Consider the following 9,214-nt stretch of genomic DNA (forward strand, 5'->3'; position numbering starts at 1 on the left):
GAGACAGGAGAATTGGGAGTTCAAAGCCAGACTCAGCAATGGCGAGGTACTAAGCAACTCAGTCTCTAAATAAAATACAAAATAGGGCTAGGGATGTGGCTCAGTGGTCGAGTGCCTCTGAGTTCAATCTCTGGTACTCCTCCCCCAAAATTGGATACTAACAGACCTGTCAAGATCTTGGAACAGTTTTGCTGTGATTTCAGATTCTCAGTGAGAATAAGAGAATATGAACAACTTGATATGTTTCAGTAGACTAGTTTTAATAGAAAGTTGACCTGAAGACAAGACAGTGAGAGCCTACTAGTTTGAGTTTCTAGATTATATACAGTGAGGACAGTTCAGAATTTTATAATTCAAGATAAAATGCTAACCTACATCAAAGACCAAACTTCAATATTTGAAGGACTTTGACAGTTCTTTTACTGATTCCTTAGCTTCTCAACTCTCTGGGACAGAATTTTGTCCCTTCCATTTTCACCTGTTCTTATCATCTGCCTAGAGATAATACTTCACAGCATCTGAGTAATTGGTGTTGTTTTTTTTTTCCATAATAAATTCTGCAATTAACTTTTGTTCAAATAACTTTGCAAGGTTTTTGGTCTTAGACAAAGCAAATATCTGCTTCAGTTTTAAAAAGGTAAAACAGTGACCTCAAGTCATTAAAAGTCATTAAAATAGTATATGTTTCTATTTCCTGGATAAGGTTCCTTCCAAATACCTGATAATATTTCCTAAGATTTCCATGGGTCCTTGAAAGTTAACTGCATATAGTTGGAAACTTCATATATAATAGAAAATTATAGCAAAATGCTTATTGAACTTAAATACAAGATAGTCTATAATTCTTTGTCAATTATAATCCGTGTTAGGAATTGCACGGTGAGACATTGGCTAATCCTTCCTAAGTAAATTCTGCCCCCTTGTGGATTAAAATATGCACAGATAGGAAAGAAATGCTATAGTTGCTTGGGCTAGTTCCTTTTAGTGCTTTCAAGGAGCCCTTCAACAGTCCTTGAAAGCCATGTGAACAATGAATGACCCTTTGTATTCATTGTGTAAAAGCTCAAAGATGTTGATGAATCATGTTGAAAGATAATAATATGCACTTATATTTCCTACATTGCACCACATTCAACTAGAACAGTACCTTTGAATATACTGGGAACTTAATAAATATTTCATAGTGAGAAAACATTTTGAATATTCATTCAACATACATATATAAAGATCCTCTTCCCTGACATACCCCTACATGAATGACTCTCTAGATAATATAGCTCATTCTCCTCTCAGACGGGACTGTTACCAAGTCTATCAATATATTAATTCCAGACTGGAGATAGCAGCTCAGGGATAGATGGCTGGTCTGTGCATGTGCAAGACCTTAGGTTTGACCCCCAGCACTGAAAAACAAACAAACAAACAAAACCAACCAGAACAATAAAATCACATTAGCCAAAATAACATAAGTCTTTTGTAAGAGAATCACATAATTTCAGAACTGAAAAGTGGTATTAGAGATTTCCCTGTTTTTCATTTTGTGGTTGAATCTGTTATGCCATCTGGGTCCAATTCTACCCTAAGGAACAAAACTCAATAAGCTTTTTACTTGTTTTATAACCTTTTAAATGTTAGAAGGCAGCTACCACATTGGCCTTTAGTCTTCCATCCTCCATTGACCTAAAATTAAGTCAACAATTCCTACTATGACATGTTTTTCAGACCCCATCACTTCCTGGCAACAATCCTCTGAAAGCCAACTTTGTCAATGCTTCTCACAGTTTTTAGCATCTGGAACTGAACACAGATGCTATGGATATGCTGGCATATCTTTTATGAATTACAATGGGGCTGTTACTTCCCATGATTAGAACATCAGACCTCCACAAATGTAGCCCTAGACTGGATCAGCACTTTTAGCAGCCACATCAACAAATGGTCAATAAAATTCTTAGTCTCCACATCTCCCAGGTTGTTCCCACCCTATACTTGTGGTTAGCTGTAACTTTTAACATTTGTCTCCATAAATTTCTTCTTTGGCTCAGAATCACAGCTAGCAAAATAATTATATATTTCAAGTGTTTCCAATAAGGTTAGCTCTGCTACCTAGGTCTGTGTATCAACATTTAATAAAAATTATCTGTTTCCAACCTACAATTTAAAGGTAAAGACAAAGACTTTTGGCATGGGAAAGATAGTAGAATCAAACTTTGGAGGGCTGGGGATGTGGCTCAAGCAGTAGCGTGCTCGCCTGGCATGCGTGTACCCCGGGTTCGATTCTCAGCACCACATACAAACAAAGATGTTGTGTCCGCCAAAAACTAAAAAATAAATAAATAAATAAAAATTTTCTCTCTCTCTCTCTCTAACTTTGGAGGTGGTGCCTATCTCCACAATGCCTCCCATTGGCCATGTGGCCTCAGTTGTGTGGCCTCAGTTTTAAATTAACACCTTAATTTAACATAAATGAATTAAATGAAAGGTATTATTAATCATAGCTTTCCAAGAATTTGAGGGAGAAAGAGAGACTGTTATCATCTTTGTATTCCCATCTTCATCCATACCTGATAGGTGAAGAACCTGGCTCTCAGTCTCTTGATCTATAAAATGAGAGAGGTCAATTAGAAAACTTCCGGAAGTCCCTTTTATTTTTCTGATTGACATGTGATGATTTTGATTCTCCTGGGGCTTTCTCAAGTATCTGTGTAAAAGCAAAACATAGGAAACTTTTTTTCTATTCAGGAAAGTGAACTGTACCAAGTCCACTAGAAAAGGATTACCACTGAGTCCAAGGAGGAGCTTCCACACTTTAATTGCTGTTAGACAATGCTCTTCTGTATATGACACAGGTGTATGGCACAGCTCCTACATCTGTCATCGGATAATCCACCATGATCAATAATTTTGTTACTTGGTCTACACAGCCTAGTAAACAACAACTCAAATCTAAAAAATGAACCCATCCATTCCCAAATTGCACTAAGCACTGTAGCTTCTCCTAAGTGGAGCCTTGGGAGGGGTTTGGTTCCTGTGCTGATGAGGGCAATGCTGTAGGATCCCTTCCTTGGGAAGAATAAACATGGAGAGTTCAGGTAAGTTGTTCCCTCTCAGCATCCAGTAAGTATTTGAGAAGTGGAAGAATTATCTGTTAGGGAACTATGAGAGAAATAGATTCTTTAAAGGCAGCATCTTAGTTTCTGTTAAAAAGTACCCCTGCTTCATCTCTTTGAAGGAGGTCTTGAAGGCTCAAGAGAATCGTTAATAAAATGTTATACTCTAAACTTTTGGAAACTAAAACCTTAAACTAATCTTAACAGAATATAAGCAATGATCATCTGAGAAAAAGTCCCCTTTTTTAGCAAATATGAGCAGGAGAGGGAGCTCATATTTTGTGGGGAGCCTCCTGTGTGCCATTCCTGTGCTAGGTGCTTTTACCTCAGTGGCTTTCTGAATTCCCATTTTGCAGATTATAACAGTAAGGCTCAGAGAGGGTAATTCTCCCAAGTCCTTTGTTAAGTGCCTAGTTGCATGCAAAAGCCCTACTTAGGGAAAGCCTGCAGCTTCCTCAAAGGCATTTTGCATGTACACCAAGAGGCAATTCTCAATGCTACAAGAAAAAACCTAGATGCCAATGGAGACCCTTCCCTTACTTGCAGGTCTGCCACTAACTAGCTTTGCAACTTGACATTTTAATCATCTGGGCAGGAATTTCCTGGTAAGTTAAATTGATTATCTCTAAGGTATTTTTAAACAAAGATGACTCTTTCAGTGCCCAAGGAATCCTAGGCTCATTACTGGTAGTCAGCCTGTCCCTTCCCTCTTACCCACTAGATGGCAGACACATGCCAAGCATTCCCATGAATGCTGCGAAGCCTAGGAGTTAAACACAGATGCCAGGCCCTGTCTACTTAGGCTATTGAACAAGGATACATGTGAACTTCAAAAAAGACTACATAAGGGTCATAGAAATCTGCAGAGGCACTGGGGTTGTGGCTCAGTGGTAGAGTACTTGCCTAGCATAAGTGAGACCCTGGGTTCAATCCTCAGCACCACATGAATAAACAAAGTAAAAAATCCATTGACAACTAAAAATATTTTTAAAAAAGAAAAGAAAGAAAGAAAAAGAAATCTGCAGAGCTACTGGTGGCCTCTTAAGTGTCTAGGGAGCTGAGGTTCAGGGAAGACTATAGATTCATAAGCTCTGGTTGAGGTGCCCTGCCTTGGTAAAATCATTTGTATTCACAGAAGAGCCCCTCTCAGCACTGCTGTATTTAATTCTGGAAATGGTATAAATAGAATCTGGCACTCTGTCAAAGCATACCACCCACCACTATGTTCCAGTTCTTTGGGGACATGAACCAAATCTGAGTCTTTGATTCCCTCTAGTGGCCCAACTCAGCAAGTTTCATAGCTGATTTTTTTTTTTTTTCATTTACTTATTCAGTGTATAGTAAGTACCTACTGTATACACTAAATTGGCGCTAGGTTCTCTAGCCTTGCCCAGGGTTTACATCAGTGGTTTCATTTGAGCATTGTTGTGTTTGGTAGAGGTAGAAGTAGGATCTCCTTCTTACAAGCTTACCTTAGTATAATGCAAACTGGCAAATTTCTCAGTTGCTCTGTAGCTTCTTTATGGGATTGAAGGAGAATGTGTTATTCTATGGATTATTTCTGCTCTTAATGAGTTCTTAGGACCTTGAATGAACTCTTTTACCCCTGTGTCTTCATTTGCTTTTTGGTAAAACAGTTGTGTGGGTTAGATTCAAATCAATTTAATAAATTTTATTGAATACCTGCAGTGTATTCAAACCTACAGGATAAAACCCCAAGTGAAAATATCCTATTAGTTCATAGAAAATTGTTCTGACATATGCAGTAAAAGGAAATTCAAAGTATTATTTCCATTTCAATTGCACCACATAAATTCAGCCAAATTAGGCCAACACACTGAATTGCTCTTATGGTCCTGCACTTTGCTTTGCATTTTTTCCAAAAGAACTCAATGTTTGGGGTATGCATGATAAGAGGTGATATGAAACTAAAGTTGGGATCATTCTGGCTAACCTAAGAAAGTTGCAAACCAAGGAGAGGCTGGATGTTATTATAGGCAGCCCCTGAATCAAAGTGAATGATAGAACCAGGCTGAACTATTCATTACAAAATAGGCAGCAAATTTTGGGTGGAACAGTCACTAATTACTTCCAAATAACCAATAGCTGGTCGACAGGTACTATTTACAATACTTACACCCTGCCCCTGTCCCTTTCCTTCTCTGGGATTTTGATCCATAGGATAGGAAAAACTGTTCAGTTGAAGAATCAATTGAAGCATTTGACCTGCAGGAACAAATTTTTAATTGATCCAGTATTTTGTCATATTATTTTATCAGTCTTTAATGCTGTACATTTAATAGTCAACAATGCCTTACTTATATAAGCTGCCTTATTTAGTCAGGTAATAAGAGAGATTAATAGGAAAGAGGAGAGAAGATGAATTTGGAGTCTCTTAGTTCAGGTCACTATAACCAAGCACCAGTGCTGGGTGATTTATAAATAACAGAAATTTATTTCTCACAGTTCTGAGGCTAGTCATCTAAGACCAAGGTACTAGGGGACAAGGATATAGCTCATTGTAGAGTTATTGCCTAGAATGTGTAAGGCTCTGGGTTTGAACCCCAGCACCCCCACACACAAACACACACACAAATCAAAGTGCTGGTAAATATAATGTCTGATGAGGGCTTCCTCACTCACAGACCACCATCTTGTTTCTGTGTCCTCACATGGTGAAAGGACCCATGGAACTCTCTGGGTTTTCTTATAATGACACTAATTGCATTCCCAAAGTCTCCACCCTCATAGCCTAACCACCTTCCAAAGACCCTGGCTTCAAATACCATCAATTGGGAGTTAGATTTCAACACAGGCATTCGGGTAAGGATATAAACAACCAGTCTATAGCCAAGTCTTAGGTTACTTATAGCTTATAGGAAACCACTGCTATAAAAAGATGAAAGTGGTTTAAAAGAAAGAAAGAAAGAAAGAAAAGTGGAACTGAATAGCCAAAAGGATATTGAATGAATAGAGGACATGCTTCAACTGGGGTAACTTGGAATTTTGTTTTGAATAGAAAGATTTGATTTTGTGGGGAAGGTGTGCTGGGGATTGAACTCAGGGGCGCTTGACCATTGATTGAGCCACATCCCCAGCCCCATTTTGTATTTTATTTAGAGACAGGGCCTCACTGAGTTGCTAAGCACCTCGCCATTGCTGAGGCTGGCTTTGAACTCAGTATCCTCCTGCCTCAGCCTCTGGAACCGCTGGGATTACAGGTGTGTGCCACTGTGCCCAGCTTGTTTGATATTTTGAAATCATACAACATGAAACTAGAAAGAAGTTGGAAGAACAAAATAATATGTTACTAAGAGAAACAGGAACTCTCTGTAAAAGTTCTTTTGTTCCTGGAGGCATTCTTGTACTACAAAGAGGTCTGAGAGTAAGCTGCCATTAATAAGAGTCTAAGGAGTGACCTGGAAACCCAGCTTGGTGTTGGAGCCAGTTTGGTGGGGGTGGGATATCAACTTCTGCCTTCCCCTCTCCCATATAGGGTGTTCCTGTGGAATGACCAAGGAAACTCAAGGGATCTGAAAAAGTTTAGCCCAGGCACAATGATAGAACAGGAGTGTTTCCAAGAGCTTTTTATATGAGGCACACGAGAAATGAAAGATGAAGAAATAAGCAATGCCCAGGGTCATGCAACTTCCTCTAACGTAACTGAGGGTAGGCACTATTTGGGGAGCTGTATGGGTTTCTACAGTACAAGGAAAGGTGCTATGGTCAGGGAAAGTGCTCAGGGCAGCTTCATGGACAGTTCTACCTAGATATTGCAATGAACTTAAACCCAGATTCAGTGTCTACCCTCCCCACTTCACCCCAAAATAAAACACATCATTGTGCTCCTAACTTTCCTAGTACTGCTAATGCATCATCATCCTACCAGTCACACAAGCTTGAAAACAATCTTAGGTTTTGAATCTTTTTTTTTTTTTTCCTTATAATGACACTAATTGCATTCCCAAAGTCTCTACCCTCATAGCCTAAACACCTTCCAAAGGCCCCATCTTCAAATACCATCAATTGGGGGTTAGGTTTCAACACAGGCATTCGAGTGAGGATATAAACAGCCAGACTATAGCCAAGTCTTAGATTGCTTGTAGGAAACCATAAACTGCTTAATTGTAACCAGATGCTCTATTCAATAGTGTTGACTTCCACATTACTTCTCAGATCTGTCTTTTATTTTTTACCACACTTACTACCTATCTTTCACCTGAAAAAATTAATAGCTTTTTCACAAAGACATGTCTCAGTATCTCCCCTTTCACTGTGTGCTCTTACAGTTCCTAAACCTCTCTTCCTCAAGCAAGCCAGGGATTATGTCACCATGCCCACTGTGGCAGGTAAGACCTTTTATCATATAAACTGCCCCATCACCTTTCCAGTTTAATTTGTTACTGCTTTCCACACTTATTCTTCACATCAGCCAAGCTAAACTATTTATTACCATTACTGATATCCTCCTCCCCACTCTGCCTCTATTCCCATAATTTCCCCTTCCCACATCTCAACACCTTTTTCATGCTCTATTCTTATCTAGGTGAATTTCATTTATCAAAGCCCATGTCAAACACCACCTTTTTGTGGTATGTATGTTATGTATGTATGTATGTATGTATTTTGGTACCAGGGATTGAACCCAGAGGCACTTAACCACTGAGCCACATCCCCAGCCCTTTTGTATATTTTATTTAGAGACAGGTTCTCCATAAGTTGCTTAGGACCTCACTAAGTTGCTGACGCTGGCTTTGAACTCACCATCCTCCTGCCTCAGCCTCCAGAGCAGCTGGGATTAGAGATATTCACCACTGCACACAGCCCTTTTTGTGTTTTTTTGAGACAGTGTCTTACTATGTTGCCTAAACTAATCTCAAACTTCTGAGCTCAAGTGATCCTCTTGCCTCTTAAGGTTAGAATTATGGGCATGTGCCACCATGCCCTGATGAAATACCACCTTCTTAATAATATAACCAGTTGCTTTGTATTTAGAGCCATCAAGTGTTAAACACCACATCAGGTGACTTGCATATAGTATTTCTAATATTTACAAAACCCTTGAGAGGACTGGGGTTGTGGCTCAGTGGTAGAATACTTGCCTAGCATGCATGAGCCACTAGGTTTGATCCTCAGCACCACATAAAAATAAAATAAAGATATTGTGTCCACCTACAACTAAAAATAAATATTAAAAATCCCTTGAAAGAGTTAAGCTTTTCTTAAATCCTATAATCAATTGCCTATGATTTTTTTCTTCTCTAAATTTGCATAGTCCTTTGATCATGAATAATTTTCCTTTAGATTATAATTTCTTTAGTTGTCTCTTTATTCTTTTAAATTTATGCTACTGCTCAGCAGCAATAATTAGGGATTTAAAGGAATTCATTTACAAAGTGGCAAGGTTCACTTCTAAGTTTTTTGAGGTGTTTTTTGTCATTGTTGTTGTTGTTTTTCAGCTTCAAGTGACATTGAATTCTATAACTTAAAGAATAGGGCTTGTTCTGAGTGTGGTGGTACACACCCATAATCCCAAGGGACTGAGGCAGGGGGATTGTATGTTCTAGGCCAGGCTCAGCAACTAAAGCAGACCCTAAGCAACTGAGCAAAAATTCTGTATCAAAGTTAAAAACAAAAAACAACTCCATGGTAAAGTGCCCCTGGAGTCAATCCCAGTCACCCCCCCCCCAAAAAAAAAAAAAATCAGGAGTTACTGGGCAATTTAGAGCATGATTTCTATGAACATCATCCTTTGGAAGCCTCTGCTAGTAGAAAACAGAAAGATCAAAAGACATAGTTGTTGACTTGAGATATTCCAATGTTGATAAACATCCAGTAAGAGCTGGGCACAGTGGCACATGCTTGTAATTGCAGATACTGTGAAGGCAGGAGGATTACAAGCTTGAGGCCAGCCTCTGAAATTTAGCAAGATCGTGTCTCAAAACAAAATAAAAAGCGCAAGGCCCTGCGTTCAATCCCTAGCACCACAAAAATAAATAAATAAATAAAAATAAAAGGGCTGGGAATGTAGCTCAGTGGTAAAGTACTTGCTTAGCGTGCGTGAGACCCTAGGTTCAATTCCCAAAACTGCAAACAAACAACAA

General features: G+C 38.9%; 1 protein-coding gene across 1 annotated transcript in view; it reads left to right on the forward strand.

Moving 5' to 3' along the window:
- The window catches only part of LOC107145660 (CXADR like membrane protein), a 91,720-nt gene that overhangs the window by 61,513 nt on the left and 20,993 nt on the right, over positions 1–9,214 (forward strand). The gene's annotated exons all lie outside the window — the stretch shown is intronic.

The sequence above is a fragment of the Marmota marmota genome, unplaced genomic scaffold (assembly GCF_001458135.2).
Source record: "Marmota marmota marmota unplaced genomic scaffold, marMar, whole genome shotgun sequence".
Taxonomy (NCBI): Eukaryota; Metazoa; Chordata; class Mammalia; order Rodentia; family Sciuridae; genus Marmota; species Marmota marmota.